We start from the raw sequence: 15,591 nt of genomic DNA, 5'->3' as shown, positions 1-15,591 counted from the left end.
ACGAGAACTCGCGTGTTGCTTCGGAAAAGCCTATAATTATCTCTTCCTCAGCCTCCTCATCCTCGCCCCAATCAACGCTCGACCACTCGTCGTCATCATCACTCGAATGAGATGACATTTTTTTTCTTTCCAAAATTGATTCGCGATGAAAAATCTGTAAAAAGAGCAAGCCGAAATAGAAAAGTTGATGCTGCTGCACTCATCATTTATATGCATGATAAATCTCCAATTCAAAAAAGTTTTCACCTATTCAAAATGAGTGATACGGAGAAGGTGTGGAAGATACTAGAATTTTATTTTAATGTAGTGCTACTCACCAATCCTCGCCCGAATAATAACCATCATCGTCAGCTCTATCTATGTCTCCCAGGATTTCACGGATTTCATCAATCTGATCCAGAAGTAAACCGAATTCAAAGCGTGCGTCATTACCGCCATTCCAAACACCCTCCACCTCCTCAACCTCCTCCTCCTCCTCCTCCTCCTCCTCCTCCTCCTCCTCCTCCTCCTCCTCCTCCTCCTCCTCCTCCTCCTCCTCCTCCTCATCCTCCACATCACTCGATGATGATTCGAGATGATGCTCGCCAGCCAAATTATGTTCAAACTCGCGATGATCATCACCAACACTATCGTCAATACATCGCTCGGGGTTGATAATTAGCGTATCAGCATCACTATCAGTCAATTCATCCTCATCATCCTCCTCATAATAAGCCGCCCCTCTGCACACCCGCTTATATGTCGGCGATCGTGGTGGTGAATGGGGTGGGGAGTCTGATGGCCCCCTTTTCTGTCCGTTCATATTTTTTCGATATGATTCTAAAATTTTTCCAGAATTTTTATGGATACGATGATAGGGAATACAGAAAAGTTAAAACAAATCGAAAAAAAAAAACTTTTGTTAACATACTAATCAAATGCGATAATCATTACGGAATTCAAATCAACATTATCGTAAGAGGATTGGCGTAGCAGCACATACATATATATGTGTATTCTATAAAGTACTCACAAAAAAATATAAACTCGTTGAAGTCTTGAGGTTTTTCCAATGAACACCGATTTTTTTCTTTCTCACAGCTCACTTTATCAAAAACGCCTGTTTTAACACGAAGGATTTGTCAAAATTACCAGAGAAGTTTTCAAACCACTGTTCGAATTAATACTAAAGGACTCGCACCCGCCCTCCACCGAGCAAAACCCAGCCGGCCAATCATTCGTAGAGCACGCACCACGTGACATAGAGACGAAAGAGTGACGCGGGGGAGGCGGTATAAGCTAGGAGATAATTTTCTCAAGAGCTCGCCAGCTTTCCGTTACATACCCCACGCTAATATGGTTGGGGATGTGCAGGCTCGGACTTGCTCGCTATCAAGAGTCGTAAAACCCCAAAACTACATGTGCACATACCATCCGGTGAAGAGCGGGCAAGATAAGATTCTTTCTCACACCACACACTGTTCGCCACCCGCTTTTCGTTGACCGATTTTTCCCACCACATGGCCCACGCTGCTTAACGACTCATAAAACCCAAAAATTTAGGGATGGTGGGAGGGGGACTGCGGACCCCGTCGCCTCTGACGTCATTTTTTACATGAATTTCATCATCTCTGCAGAGTCGGGAGGGCAATAAAACCCAAAAATTTAGGGATGGTGGGAGAGGGACTGCGGACCCCGTCGCCTCTGACGTCATTTTATCCTCCGATATGCGCAGAACGCAGTGCGCACCGTTCCCAAATTCTTGCGATCTATCGGTCTATATACATATAAGCTCAACACATCCGATGCAGACTCGTCAGTCTTACACAATACGTGCAAGTCAAAAAAGTTATACAAAGTTCAGCTTATATCAACGTCAAAGTCATGGCAGTCGAAGCGTATATGGGACTTGCGGAGCAGATGGAGGGGACGTACAATTTGCTGAGAGAGCAACCACCCGGAGAAGAGAATGACGCTGTCATCAATCATTGGACTGATATTGGAATTGCAAATATCCAAGTTCTGCGCGATATTTCCATGCAACGAGGAACAACCGTTGGTGCGAAAATACGGATCCAACATACGATCGCACTCCTGCAATCTTGGGTGACGAAGATCAAGCAGTTGCAGCAGCGCACAGTGGTGACGGGTGGAAATATCGGTACTCCTGCGGGTGTACAATGGGACGACGTGGATAGCGCTTTTGCCAGCCGAATCAGAACGGGGGTTGTCACAAATCTCCGTCATAAAAATTTGGACGCCTTTCTGGACGATGTGCAGCGCGTCGTCACCGAGAAGTTGGAGCTGATACTGCGCGAGGAGGGAAATGTGAAGGTTAACCTCATATTATCGTGCAAATTCGAAAATGCCAAGCACGAAGAGATCTCCACCGAAGTTAAGAGTTTCAACACCTCCAACGTGGCGATTCTCCTCCCATCGAGCGATATAAATGGTTGGTTTACACGTGCACGGGGTGATCTGCAGTCAAAGGTGGAAGATTTCGAGCAACGCGATTCCGGCTGGAGTATGATTGAGATCCTTAACCTCACTGTAAATATCAATCGCTATCAGCCTCTCACCGCGGGGGCTTCAACATTCGTCGACCTGCCCCAAGACATTCGACATAAAAAGGCTGTAATTAACGTGAGGAACGAGGACGAAAGATGCCTTCTCTGGTCCGTCACAGCAGCCCTCCACCCGGTCAACACCCACACCGATAGGACTAGCCGTTATCATCGATATATTTCCGAGTCGGACTGTACAGGTATCAATTTCCCTGCTACTCTACATGATGTGAAAAAGCTTGAGAGATTGAATAATTTGCGTATCAATGTATATGGTATAGAATCTCAAACTTTTTCGCATCATGCAAAATCAAATAAAAGCGTCATCGTGCCAATTTATTTGAGTAAAAATTTGCATAGCGTAAACATTGACACGATCCATCTTCTAATGGTTGAGAGTAATCCGGAAGACAATATGACTGCTGAGTTTGCACCGAGATTCCACTTTGCTTGGATTAAAGATCTTTCCCGATTGGTGAGCAAACAATTGTCTGATCATAATGGCCAGCTGTTTTTATGTGACAGATGTTTGTGCCACTTTAGCGTGAAACACGCCTACGACAATCATCGGCAAGATTGTATTATGCTAAATAAAGTACGCATGGAATTTCCCAAGTGTAAAGATTTAGTATTTTCCAATTTTTAAAACAAAGGCACCGTTCCATTTGTCGTATACGCCGATCTCGAATGTATATTAATCCCTGAACCTATAGATGAATTTGAAACTCGTAAGACTTGTGAAATTCAAAAGCATATCCCGCACAGTGTAGCGTACTATGTACATTGCGCGTACGATGAGACTTTATCAGAGTTCCACGGTAAACGCGGTGTCGATTGCATAGATTGGTTTATGAAACAGCTTAAAGATTTATCAATTCAAGTAGAGTCACGCATCAAAAACATAATTCCGATGAAGTCTCTTACCCAAGTGCAACGCGATCGTCACATGCGCGCAAAGAATTGTTATATTTGTGAAAAACCGTTTACCCCTGAGGAGAAAAAGTGTTACGATCACTGTCACTTCACGGGTAAATATCGTGGTCCTGCTCATAATCGGTGTAATTTGAATTTCAGAGAGACGCACACAATTCCAATAGTTTTCCACAATTTGTCCGGTTACGATTCTCACTTTTTAATAAAATCCCTCGCGTCAACTTTTCCCGGTAAAATTACACTGCTACCCATAAATAAGGAAAAATATATATCCTTCACGAAACGCGTCGATGGAACAATGATGCACTTGAGATTCATCGATTCGTTCCGATTTATGGCTAGCAGCATCGATAAACTTTCCAAATATTTGACCGATACCGATAAACGCATAACACGTAAATTGTATAATAACCCGACTCAGTTCAGTTTGATGACCCGCAAAGGCGTTTTTCCCTATGAATACGTCGATTGTTGGGGGAAACTCGATGAACCGCGATTACCTGCAAAGAAGCATTTCTACTCGCACCTCTGCGATGCAAATATTTCAGACACCGATTACGAGCACGCGAAAACTGTTTGGAGAGAATTCCATTTAGAGTCATTGGGGGGCTACTCAGATTTATATTTAAAGACCAATGTTCTTTTGCTTGCCGATATTTTCGAAAATTTCCGCGCTAGCTGCTTCAAAACATACAATTTAGATCCGTTGCACTACTACACCGCACCGGGGCTTGCTTTTGACGCGATGCTCAAGCATACTAATGTAAATTTGCAACTTTTAGACAACCCCGAAATGGTGTTATTTATTGAAAGAGCCATTCGAGGTGGCGTAGCGCAATGTTCCAATCGACACGCTCGGGCCAATAATAGATTCATGGGAACAGATTTTGATCCAAACAAAGCGGAATCGTATCTCATGTATTTTGATGTGAATAACCTGTACGGTGCAGCTATGAGCGTGCATTTACCAATCGGTTCGTTCGAGTGGGAATATCAGCACATCGATATAACGAACCATCCGGACGATTCGCCGATCGGTTACTTTCTGGAGGTAGATTTGGACTACCCCGTAGAACTCCACGAGGATCACAAAGACTTACCTCTTTGTCCCGAACATTTTACTCCTCCAGGTAGTAAAAATGCCAAACTCGCGACCACCCTTCACCCCAAAACAAAGTATATATTGCACTATAGAAATTTGAAGCAGTGTTTGAGTTTAGGATTGAAATTAACGAAAGTGCATAGAATTTTGAAGTTTGCGCAATCTCCATGGCTCGAGCCTTACATCACGCTCAATACAGACATGCGTAAGCAATCTAGGAATGAATTTGAGAAAAACTTTTACAAACTCATGAATAACGCTGTGTTCGGCAAGACTATGGAGAATGTGCGAAATCATAAAGATGTTAAATTGGTTACAAAATGGGAGGGAAAAGGTGGTGCGAGAACGCTTATTGCCCGAGCAAACTTTCACAGCTGCACCGTATTTGACACTGATATGGTTATCATTGAAATGAATCGTGTCAAAGTTCACTTCGCCAAACCTATTTATGTCGGCGCATCAATTCTAGATCTGTCAAAAATCTTTCTCTACGACTTCCACTATAATTATATTAAAACCAACTTTTCGAATAAACAGGCTAAATTGATGTATACCGACACAGACAGCCTTATTTATCAATTCAATGTGCCTAATATCTACGATATCATCAAACGTGATGTAGATATACAATGTTTGACACCTCTGACTATCCGCCCGACAATGTGTATGGTATTCCCCTTAAAAACAAAAAACAACTAGGGCTAATGAAGGATGAAAATAATGGTAAAATTATGACAGAGTTTGTGGGACTGCGAGCAAAGCTGTACACATTTACTACGATGGGTGAGGATGGGGAAAAATATGACGGTGGCGTAAAAGTGAGTAAGCGTGCCAAGGGTGTAAGAAATTCATCGATAAATAGCATCACGTTTGATGATTATAAGCGCTGTCTGACGGCTTACCGAGAGTTGACTCTTCCACAGTGTTTAATACGCAGCAAAAAACACGAAGTAAGCACGATCGTACAAAAAAAATTGGCACTGAGTTGGCAGGATGACAAGCGGCAATTGATACCTGGACAGACTGACACCGTACCTTGGGGGTTTGTCCCAGCCCCCAATAGCTATAGGATAAACTGTAGACATAGAATTGATGTAAATATTTGATGTTTGACACCTCGAACGATCCACCATCGGGCAGAAACGTTTCACGATCAATACGATAATTTAATGGATTTGAAGTTTCAAAATGCGAATTCATATACTCAACAATTGTTTATTTATTTATTATTGATATATCAAGCAATTATTCATATTTATTCGTTTACCACGAGAAAAGTTTTCAGAAAATGAAAAAAAATTTTCAGGAAACGAAAAAAACTTTTCAGAAAATGAAAAAAACTTTTCAGAAAACGAAAAAAAGTTTTCAGAAATTTTTTTTCCCATTTGATTAACACGTAAAAAAAGTTTTCAGAAAATGAAAGAAAGTTTTCTGAAAACGAAAAAAAGTTTCCAGAAAATGAAACAAAGTTTTCAGAAAACGAAAAAAAGTTTTCAGAAAATGATGAAAAGTTTTCCAAAAAATAAAATGTTTAATAATCGTATGGCAAAATTGCATATTATCATTATTATTATCACTATTATTATTATTATTATTATTATTATTTTTTTTTTTTTTTTTTTTTTTTTTTTTTTCCGAGGAGTTGCGGAATCCAAGTTACGGATTCACGCCAGTCATACGGGCTAGCGCGGATGTGGGACTCCAGGGTGGCCTACCCACTAAACCGCCACCTCCTGTGCAACGCTCCCAGCCAGGAACTATGGTGATATTACTTCTAGCTGGGAGCTCTGTCGGTGTGTTTTGTCAGTCTGTCCGTCCGTCCGTCCCGTGCCGGCAGTCCGTCAGTTGCGTTACGTCAGGCAGCCGTCCGCGTTCTTACGTCGTAGGATTGTCTCTGTGTAGGTGGCAACAAGTTGCCACCTTTCTGTACTATGGAGCATCACCCCGACAACGTTGTCGGGAGTGATGCCTCCCACGACCGTCTCCAGTCTATGTCTCAGTTCTGTCCAGCGGTCACATTCAAAGAACGTGCGTTCCGCGTCGTCTCGTTCGTGTCCGCAGTACGTACAGTTGGGCGTCCGTACTCGGTTCAAGTTGTATAAGTACCGTCTAAAATAACCGTGGCCCGTCAGAAGCTGGGTGACGTAAAAATTCACATCCCCAAACCCCCTCTGGATCCACGGTCTCAGGTCCTTAATAAGTCGTCTCGTCCAGTTTCCCGTTGTTTCTTCCGTCCACCGTTCCTGCCACGTCTGTATCGTCGCGTCTCTTTCCGTCGTTGCCGCGTCCCGTCGGGTCACGTCCGCGTCTCTTCCGTAGACCCTCTTGCGCTCAAACGCGAGAAGGTCTATGGGAATCACGCCTGCCACCACCAGAACGGCCTGTGCTGAGACCGTCCGATAGGAACAAGCGATCCTCAACGCGCTTCGTCTCTGTACCGTCGTCATTGCGTGACAGTATTTCTCAGTCTTCAGGGAGTCTGCCCAGATCTCCGCACCGTAGAGGAGGATCGAGTTCACCGTCGACATCAGTAGTCTCCGTTTCCCTGGTCTCGGTCCGTTCGTGTTTGCCATCAGGCGGCTTAGGGATGCTCTCCTTTCAGCCGCCTTCTGAGCCGTTCGTCGTATGTGAGGCCAGAAGGTCATCTTCGTATCCAGGGTCACCCCCAGGTACTTGACTTCCCCTCTGGTCTCGATCTCGTCCGTCCCGACCGTCATGCGTAATATCGTCGGTATTCGTCTCCTGGTGAGAAGCACCAGTTCTGTCTTTTCCGTCGCGAGTTGCAGTCCGTGGTCAGTCATCCACCGTCCGACTCGTCTCATCGTCTGGTTCAGTGCGTATTGTGCCAGATCTGGAGTCCGCTCGACTATCACTGCCGCCACGTCGTCAGCGTAAGCGACCAGGCGAACGCCGAGCGGGAGCTCCAGTCTGAGCAGGCCGTCGTACATCCCGTTCCAAAAGTCGGGTATTAATATGGAACCTTGAGCGACCCCCGCGGTAATCTGTCGCGTCACTTGGCCTTCGGTCGTTTCGTACGTCAGTCGTCTGTTCCGAAGGTAGTCTTCAACAACTCGGAGCAAGTAAGGCGGGACCCCGAAGTCGCCTCTCAGCGACCCTAGGATATCCACCCACCTGGCCGAGTTGAAGGCGTTCTTAACGTCCAGTGTCACCAGCAGCGCGACGGGTCGCACAGCGTGGCAATGTCTGTCTGTCGACCGGAAGGAGTCAACCACCTCTTGGATCGCTCCAATCGTTGATCGACCCCTCCGGAAGCCGAACTGCTGGTCAGAGAGGCCTCCGCCGTCCCGTATCGCATCCGTAAGTCGTGGTCGCAGAAGCTGTTCGTACAGTTTCCCTGTCGTGTCCAGTAAGCTCAGCGGCCGGTAGGCCGACGGCGTGCTGGTGTCACCCTTACCCTTTGGGATAAGGACCAACCTCGCCACCTTCCACCGGTCGCTGAATGTCCCTGTCGTAAGGCACGTATTGTAGAGGTCGAGAAGTATCTCCGGCCTCAGGCTCGCCATCAGCCGAAGAACCTCCGCCGGTACCCCGTCCGGTCCTGGGGCCTTACCCCTCTTCATCGCTTTGGTCGCTCCGACGAGCTCCTCGGCGGTGAAGACGGGGGGCGCCGCCGTCTCGTCGTCGTTCGTCGCGTCCGTACGCGTCGGGTGCGTCGGGAACAGTCCGTCGACGATCCGTCGTGCGGTTTCAGCATCCTTGAGTTCTGGCGGGATCCGGGCCCCCAGCCTACCGGTCACAATCTTGTAACCGGCACCCCAGGGGTCGCGGTCCACCTCCTCGCAGAGCTTCTTCCAGCATCGCGTCTTGCTGTCTCTGATGGCGTACGTCAGTCGTTTCCGTTCAGTCTTGTACTCGGCCTGAAGGGTTTCCCTTTCGGGTCTCCCTCCAGCCCTCGTAACCCGTCGTCGTTTGGCCAGGCAACTCTTCCGCAGCTCGGCTATCTCGTCCGTCCACCAGTACTGTGGTGGTCTGTTACGTCCGTACCGTCGTTTTGGCATTGTGCTGTCGCACAGCCGCGTCGTCAGTTTGGCCGTCTCGTCCGCTAGTCTTTCCGCCCTTTGCCGGCCAGTCAGCTCTGGGGGGACGTCGGTAGTTGGGGCCGGCGCTGCCGCCAGCTCCGCCGAGAACTTCAGTATGTCGAGTTTGTCTACGTTCCACCGCGGGGGGTGCCGGGTCCTCGTCCGTGTCGTCCTTGTCTCTCCTGCCACTTCGAAGGCGATGTACTGATGATCGCTGGCCGTGTAGCCCTCGAGCACCCGCCACCGCCCTATCCGTGGCAGAGTTCTGTCCGCCGTCATCGTTACGTCCGGGATGGAGTCTCCAAATCCCGGCCGTCTGTACGTTGGTACGTCTCCCGTGTTCGCCACTACTAGGTCCAGCCTTGCGGCCATCTCCAGCAGCAGCCGTCCGCGTCTGTTCGTTGCCGTCATGCCCCACTCGACCGCCCTCGCGTTGAGGTCCCCCGCGACCACGAGGTCCCCGGGCAGGTCCCTGAGTCCGTCCTCGAGGAGCGCAACCTTCGCCCGGAACTCCGCCGCAGCGCAGTTTGGGGTCAGGTAGACGCTGACGTAAGTGACAGCGCCCACCCTAGCCCAGACGTAGTCGTCCCCGACGCCACGAGCAGTTATCCGGGCTCAGGCGGCGCCCCTTACCCAGATAGCCGCTGTCTTGGTCTCGTTCGTAATCCAATCCTGCGTTTGTCGCACCCTGTACGGCTCGCACAGGATCAGAATGTCGGCGTCTTGTTCGTCCGCTATCTGTGGTAGTAGCATGTCTGCTGTCCTACTGCGGTTCAGGTTGCCCTGAACTATCCTGTCCGTCTTCCGGCCTGCTTCTTGCACTCCTCCAGCGCAACCCGGTACACCGCGCACCTCCCGGAGCCCGCGAGATGCGCCGCATCGCCGTGTCCCGCCTCGGCGCACAGTGGGCAGGCCGGTCTGTTTTTGCAGTCCGTGGCGTAGTGTCCTGTCTCGCCACATTTTCTGCAGCACTTCGTCCGGTCTGTATTTTTGCATTTTGTCTTGGTGTGCCCGTATCCCAGGCACTTGTGGCATTTCGTCACCGTCAGTCGTGGTTGGACGCGGCAAGCTACCCATCCAATCCCGATCCGTCCCCGGCCGAGCAGCGCTCTGGCTTCCTGCGACTCCAGGTCGCATACGGCCATGAACTGCTCCGCCCGGTTCGGGCCGAAGATGTGGACCCCAAAGTCCGCGTCTCGTCCCGTCTCTCGTCGCAGTGCCTGTATGACGTCGTGTCTGGTCGTGACACAGTCAAGATCCATGATCTCCAGTTGAACCCTGGAGGTCCCGGTCCTGACGTTGCCTGCGTCGCCGACCGCGTCCTGCAGGGCGCGTCGGAAGTCGTCTCGTCCGTTGGCGTCTGTCTTTATATTCAGAAGACACAGACCATTCTTCGTCTTCCTGAGAGTCGTCACTTTAACGTGACTCTTCGCAGGGTCGACCGTGGTCCGTATCTTCCTTACGATGTCGGAGTACGTCGTGTCGTTCCCGGGTTTGACGAGCACCGCCGTCCCCCAATGTTTGGGAGCCGCTCTGCGCCCCTCAGCCCCGGCTGTCGTGTCCGTCGTCGCGATCGTCCCGTCCGTCCGCGTCTTCTGTTTCTTCTTTTCCTTTCTTGTCCTTGTCACTGTCTGCCAGTCAGCGACCGGTTCCGCAACCGTTGCCCTCTTCTGAGAGGTTTCCGGAGTGGTTCCAGTCGCCTCCCGTTTCCGTTTCGTCCGCGGAGTGTTTTGTGTCCGTTGTTCAGTCTCAACGTCCGTCTCCGTCGTCTCGTTGTCCGTCTTGTGGTCCTCCGGGGCTGCTTTAGCGCGCCTGCTAAGCGCAACGTCGGCAGCCTCGAGAATAGTCTTGATGCCCAGTTTAACGGACATACTCATGTTTTTTTGGATGGCCGCTGCCTCGGCCATCCTTGTCGCCGTACTGTGAATCAGTAGCAATACGTCCGTCAGGTCCATATCGTCCGTGATTCGTGTCTTTGTGCCGATCGTGGATACAGCGGAAGCGCAACTCGCTCCGCTGCCCGTGCTCGACACGCTGTCCGTCCTGTCTCGTCGTTGGAGTCCCAGTGTCGTCCTGTCCGCTGTTCCAGTTTTCGTGTCCGCTGTCTTTGTTGCCGTCTTTGTCACCTGGTCTTTGCACAATTTGCGGCCCTCAGAATCCATGCCGCTGCCATGAGCCACCGGGGCTTTTACCCGATCGGAACTCAAGGTGGATTTCCCCTGTGCTGGAGCTACCACTTGAGGTATATCGTTGTTTACCTTGTGCATCTCCATAAAGTTCCTTCGTGCTACGGGTCTCTCGGGGGCGCGACTCCCCGTACCGCGCCGGAACATAGCACGGCCCCTGAGGTCGCCTCGGGGGCCTTCCGTCGGACTTGTGCCGACTTCCGTCCCCTCCGACTTACTAGAAAACCCCGGGGTCGTCACTTCCCGAGCGGACCAGGTTTTTACGCCCAATCCGCCTCCTGAGGCCGCCTCGGGGGCCATCCATTGGGCCTGTGCCAACTTCAGTCCCCCTTGACTTACTCGATGTACGCGGGGTCGTCACGTCCCGAACGAGGGATTTCACCCCCCCGCCACCTGCGGTAATTATTATTATTATTATTATTATTATTATTATTACTATTATTATTATTATTATTATTATTATTATTATTATTTTCGTAGTACAGAGTATGGCACATGTACCCACAAAGGAGATAAAATGTGGAAATATTTGTATATTCAAAATCTTTTATTGTAATTCGGAAAATACATACAAATTATGTTACATGTCTGTTTTATTTATCCAACTATTGTGCGAACTATCAAAACCCAACCACTTCACATAGAACAGATTCCCCCGCTTGCGTAATACTTTCTCCACAAGGTAGCCGTTGGGATATTTCACTTTGGCGAGCTCTTCCTCGTAGAAGCCCCCCTCGATGGGATGATCTTGATAATCGGTAAGTTTGTAGGTGGGTGGATTGGTATTTTTCACCTCACTCACGGTGAATATTTCAGTCGTCCAATTGGGTGTATAGCCTTGTTCAAATACATTCTTGTACTTGCTGATTCGAACTCGATCGCCTACACTGAATTTCCGCGCTCGATCGCTTCGTTTGATTTGCCGAGGCTTGTACACGCTACGATACAGCTGTTTTTCATTCTCCGTGCTAACATCCACCGGTTTCATCCGAATCGTGCGATGTTTGGTGTTGTTGTAGGACTTCATTAAATCATCCAAAATATTAATCCACTCGTACGATCCTTGGAGAGTAAACCGCTTCCACATTTTATTCTTCAATGTTCGATTGGAACGTTCGCATATCGACGCCTTTAAGTTGCTAAATGTCGAATACATGTTGATATTGTGATGCTTCACGAGGGCTTTGAATTCGCTGTTGTAAAATTCTTTGCCTCGATCAACGTGCAGATGTGCAGGTATACGACTCTGGATCAGTACAGATTTCATAGCAGCGGCAACATCTTTCCCACTCTTGGACTTTATCGGCACCGCCCACGCGTACTTGGAAAATATATCGATGATTGTTAGTAGGTATTTGTATCCCTTGTTGCACGAGCTGTATGCGGTCATATCGACGAGATCAGCTTGCCAGGTCTCATCCAGTCCGCGTACATCTACGAATCGGCGCGGATAGTTGCGTCGAGCCTGTCTGTGAAGTTCGGCGGCTATTACAGTCTTCATTGTTCCCAACTCTTCACCTATCAATTTTTCGAATTGCTGTCCAACCACTCTGGTTCCTCAATCGATACTAATTCCCTGCTGGTCTGTCCCAACGTTGGTGTTGCCTGCTCCCCAATATGTTTGATGCGATTCAACGTATTTTCAATGATTTTGTTATTTATGCGTAGCTGTTTCAACTCCTCGTTGTGATTATGCGCGAAACTCTCAAAATTTGATTGAAAAGTATCCACAATATCCACAGCCATAGACTGTAAAGCGGTATTGAAAACTTTTAAGGAAACGGCGTCGGTGGAGTGCTGCGGATCAGCTATGTTACACAATCGTTTACCGTCCAAATCATACTGATTGTCGCTGGTGATTTTGAATCCAACACCCGGAGGCCCTCGAATAAATTTTTTACCCCCACCACGCTCCGAGTGTCGCCCGAATATGTCTATGCTCATCACTGGACGGTCACTGAACAAATGATGATTTTATGTTTACACGCCGCTAATAAACGATTCCAGCCTCACGCAACTCCTCAATAATGGAGACTATTTCGTTGGAATGGCTGGTATTGCCTGCAGCCTGTGACGCCATAAGCAGCCGGAGAAGATCTACAATTTCATTTGGATCATCCCAGTAGACGTAATCAACATCTTGCTCATCCTTTCGCGCAATCTTATAGTCGGGTAAGCCTTTACCTGATTTTTTCGGCGAGCCAACGTGTTGTGCAATGAAATTTCTATACTTTGCACTTTTTAAATCATCTCGAAGGCTTCCATCGGCTTGGTAACGTTTTCGATGCGCATTTGTCGTCGTTACAATTTTTATATAATTATTCTTGTCCGCGTCATTTACAACCGATGCATCAGGTGATTTTTTAAACAGTAATTCGAGTAATCCAGGTGTTCTCTCATAACTTTTATTCCCCACATTGACCAGATTATCAGTGAAATTGATCGGTGTATCGCCAATCATCATACCGCTTGTCAACTTTCGAACGCCGTATGTAGTATCCAAATCCCTCTTTTTACTTGAGCTGAACATTTTCAAATATTGTGCTGTGGAATCCGTTGTTTTCTTCACCGGTGTACTTGTAGTAGAAATTTCGCCAAACTTCAGTGTTTTATCATTTGCATCCATGAAATTCCCCACATCCATATCCTCATCCCCCTCATCATCATCATCATCCCCGGCACTCTCGTCATCTTTTTCCTCTTCTTTTTTCATTGTCACATCCGGTAGTTCCGTTTTAATTTCACGTTTAATATGCTGCTGCTGCAGCTTTGAAGTATCCACCAATTTTTGCAGCGGTGTTACTAAAGGCTTGAATACCTCTCCCATAACCTGATCGGTCGTGTCCTTGTCCAACTTGAGCATCTTATGCTTCAGCCGTATGACATCGGATGCTTTTGATATTCCACTCAATGTATCGCTATGCTTACGAATCTTGGCACTCTCCATGTTGCAGGCTCGATTGTTGCAACGAAACTGTGCAAGTTTATGTTAGTTTATGCTTATAAAGCAGTCAAACCCCTTCCTATATCGCCCCCCATTGATTTCGCTATTCTTGTCAATTACGGTAAAACTGTAATTGTCATCATTCCAGCATGCCGAGCACAAGTCTTTAAATTGCTGATACGTCATGTCCGTGTTCACATGATCCTTGTAGATATGTTTCAGATTCATATCATCCTGCCGAAATAGCACCAATAAGTTTGCATTGTCACGCACTAGGTGTTTTGGAATGCGCGCGTACGTTCGACTTAGATAAAAGCTATCGATGTCGCAATGCCTGCCCATGCTGAAGTATGCTCTGATATTATCCTGCTTTTCACAAGCCACATCGTCGAAAATCATAACAGAGTTGGGGCGAGCATCTTCCGGTTTTACAACCTCATCGTTCTCGTGAAACGGGAAATAACCCACTCCCTGCACAGGTTCTAGTAACTTTTGCAAAAATTGATACTTTGGTTGGATGAGAGATTTCGAATAGACATAGACATTTTCGAATCGCAATCCATTGCCGTGGGTGATGAGTGCGAGAAGAGCGTTAGTTTTACCGCAATTGGATGGTCCGCAAAAAATTGCTCTCACGGTATTTGGCAGCAATTTTCCATGTCGTTTTTCTATCTTCCTCTTACCACGTCGATTCATTTTATCGAAATTTGCGATAGGTAGTTTATCGGGCTGATCTTGAAATCTCATGATGCTTCGTTAGCATGACAACGAAAACTGAGATGACGGTATATAAATTCCGCCTTTTATAGAAGTCACGTTAGTTGTTGCCTGACTATGAGGATGTGCACACGGAAAAAACACGGTGGTGGTTTGTTAAATAAAATCATCTATCATCTACCAGTTGAATTGCATGTGCCAGGGTATCAGTACTGTGGACCTGGAACGAAATTGGCCAAGAAATTGGCTCGTGGAGATTTGGGGATCAATCCGCTGGATGCTGCGTGTAAAGACCACGACATTGCATACGCAAAGAATCGCGATACCGCAGCGAGAAATCTTGCCGACAAAGCGCTCGCTGAGAAGGCGTGGAATCGCGTCTTGGCCAAGGACGCTAGTGTGAGTGAAAAGGCGGTAGCCTGGGGAGTCACCAACACCATGAAAGCTAAATCTAAACTCGGAATGGGCTTAGCTGCAAAGCAGCCGAAACTTGGAGTGGCTGCGAAGAAGAAATCTGGAACTGACGGGAAGAGTAAACAGCGGAAGAGAACTGTGAATCTTAAATCCATCATCACGGCAGCAAAGGTCGCCATGCGACCGGGTTATAAAGCCGTCGAGTCGGCGTTGGCGGGTGCTCGTGCGGCCGCGCGTGGGACTGGAAAGAATATTCGTATGCCTCGCGTTATACCTGTGCCTGATAAAATTGGCGGCATCCTGCCGTTTCTCATTCCAATTCTGGCCGGTCTAAGCGCTACTGGGGCTCTTGCGGGTGGTGCTGCGGGTATAGCTAAAGCTGTCAACGAAGCTAGTGTCAACAAACATCAGTTGAAAGAGGCCAAACGGCACAATGCAACAATGGAGGCGATTGCTTTGGGTAAGGGATTATACCTGCGACCCTACCGCAGCGGAATGGGCCTGTACTCACGTCCGGCAAAAAACTAGTAAAGCTGCCACACCGAGCTCTCACCAACATTGATTTACGCAACTATGCTAAAAATATGAAAATTTCGCATTTTCGAGGTGTTTTCATGCGGAATGATCTGCCGAAATCAGGACCAAAAATGCGAGAATCCGCAATTATTAATCTTGATGATAAAAACGGTCCAGGGACGCATTGGGTTGCGTA

This window comes from Neodiprion virginianus, chromosome 5 (genome assembly GCF_021901495.1).
Source record: "Neodiprion virginianus isolate iyNeoVirg1 chromosome 5, iyNeoVirg1.1, whole genome shotgun sequence".
In the NCBI taxonomy this organism is placed as follows: domain Eukaryota; kingdom Metazoa; phylum Arthropoda; class Insecta; order Hymenoptera; family Diprionidae; genus Neodiprion; species Neodiprion virginianus.
The sequence above is the reverse complement of the archived record's forward strand: the minus strand, read 5'-3'. Positions refer to the sequence as shown.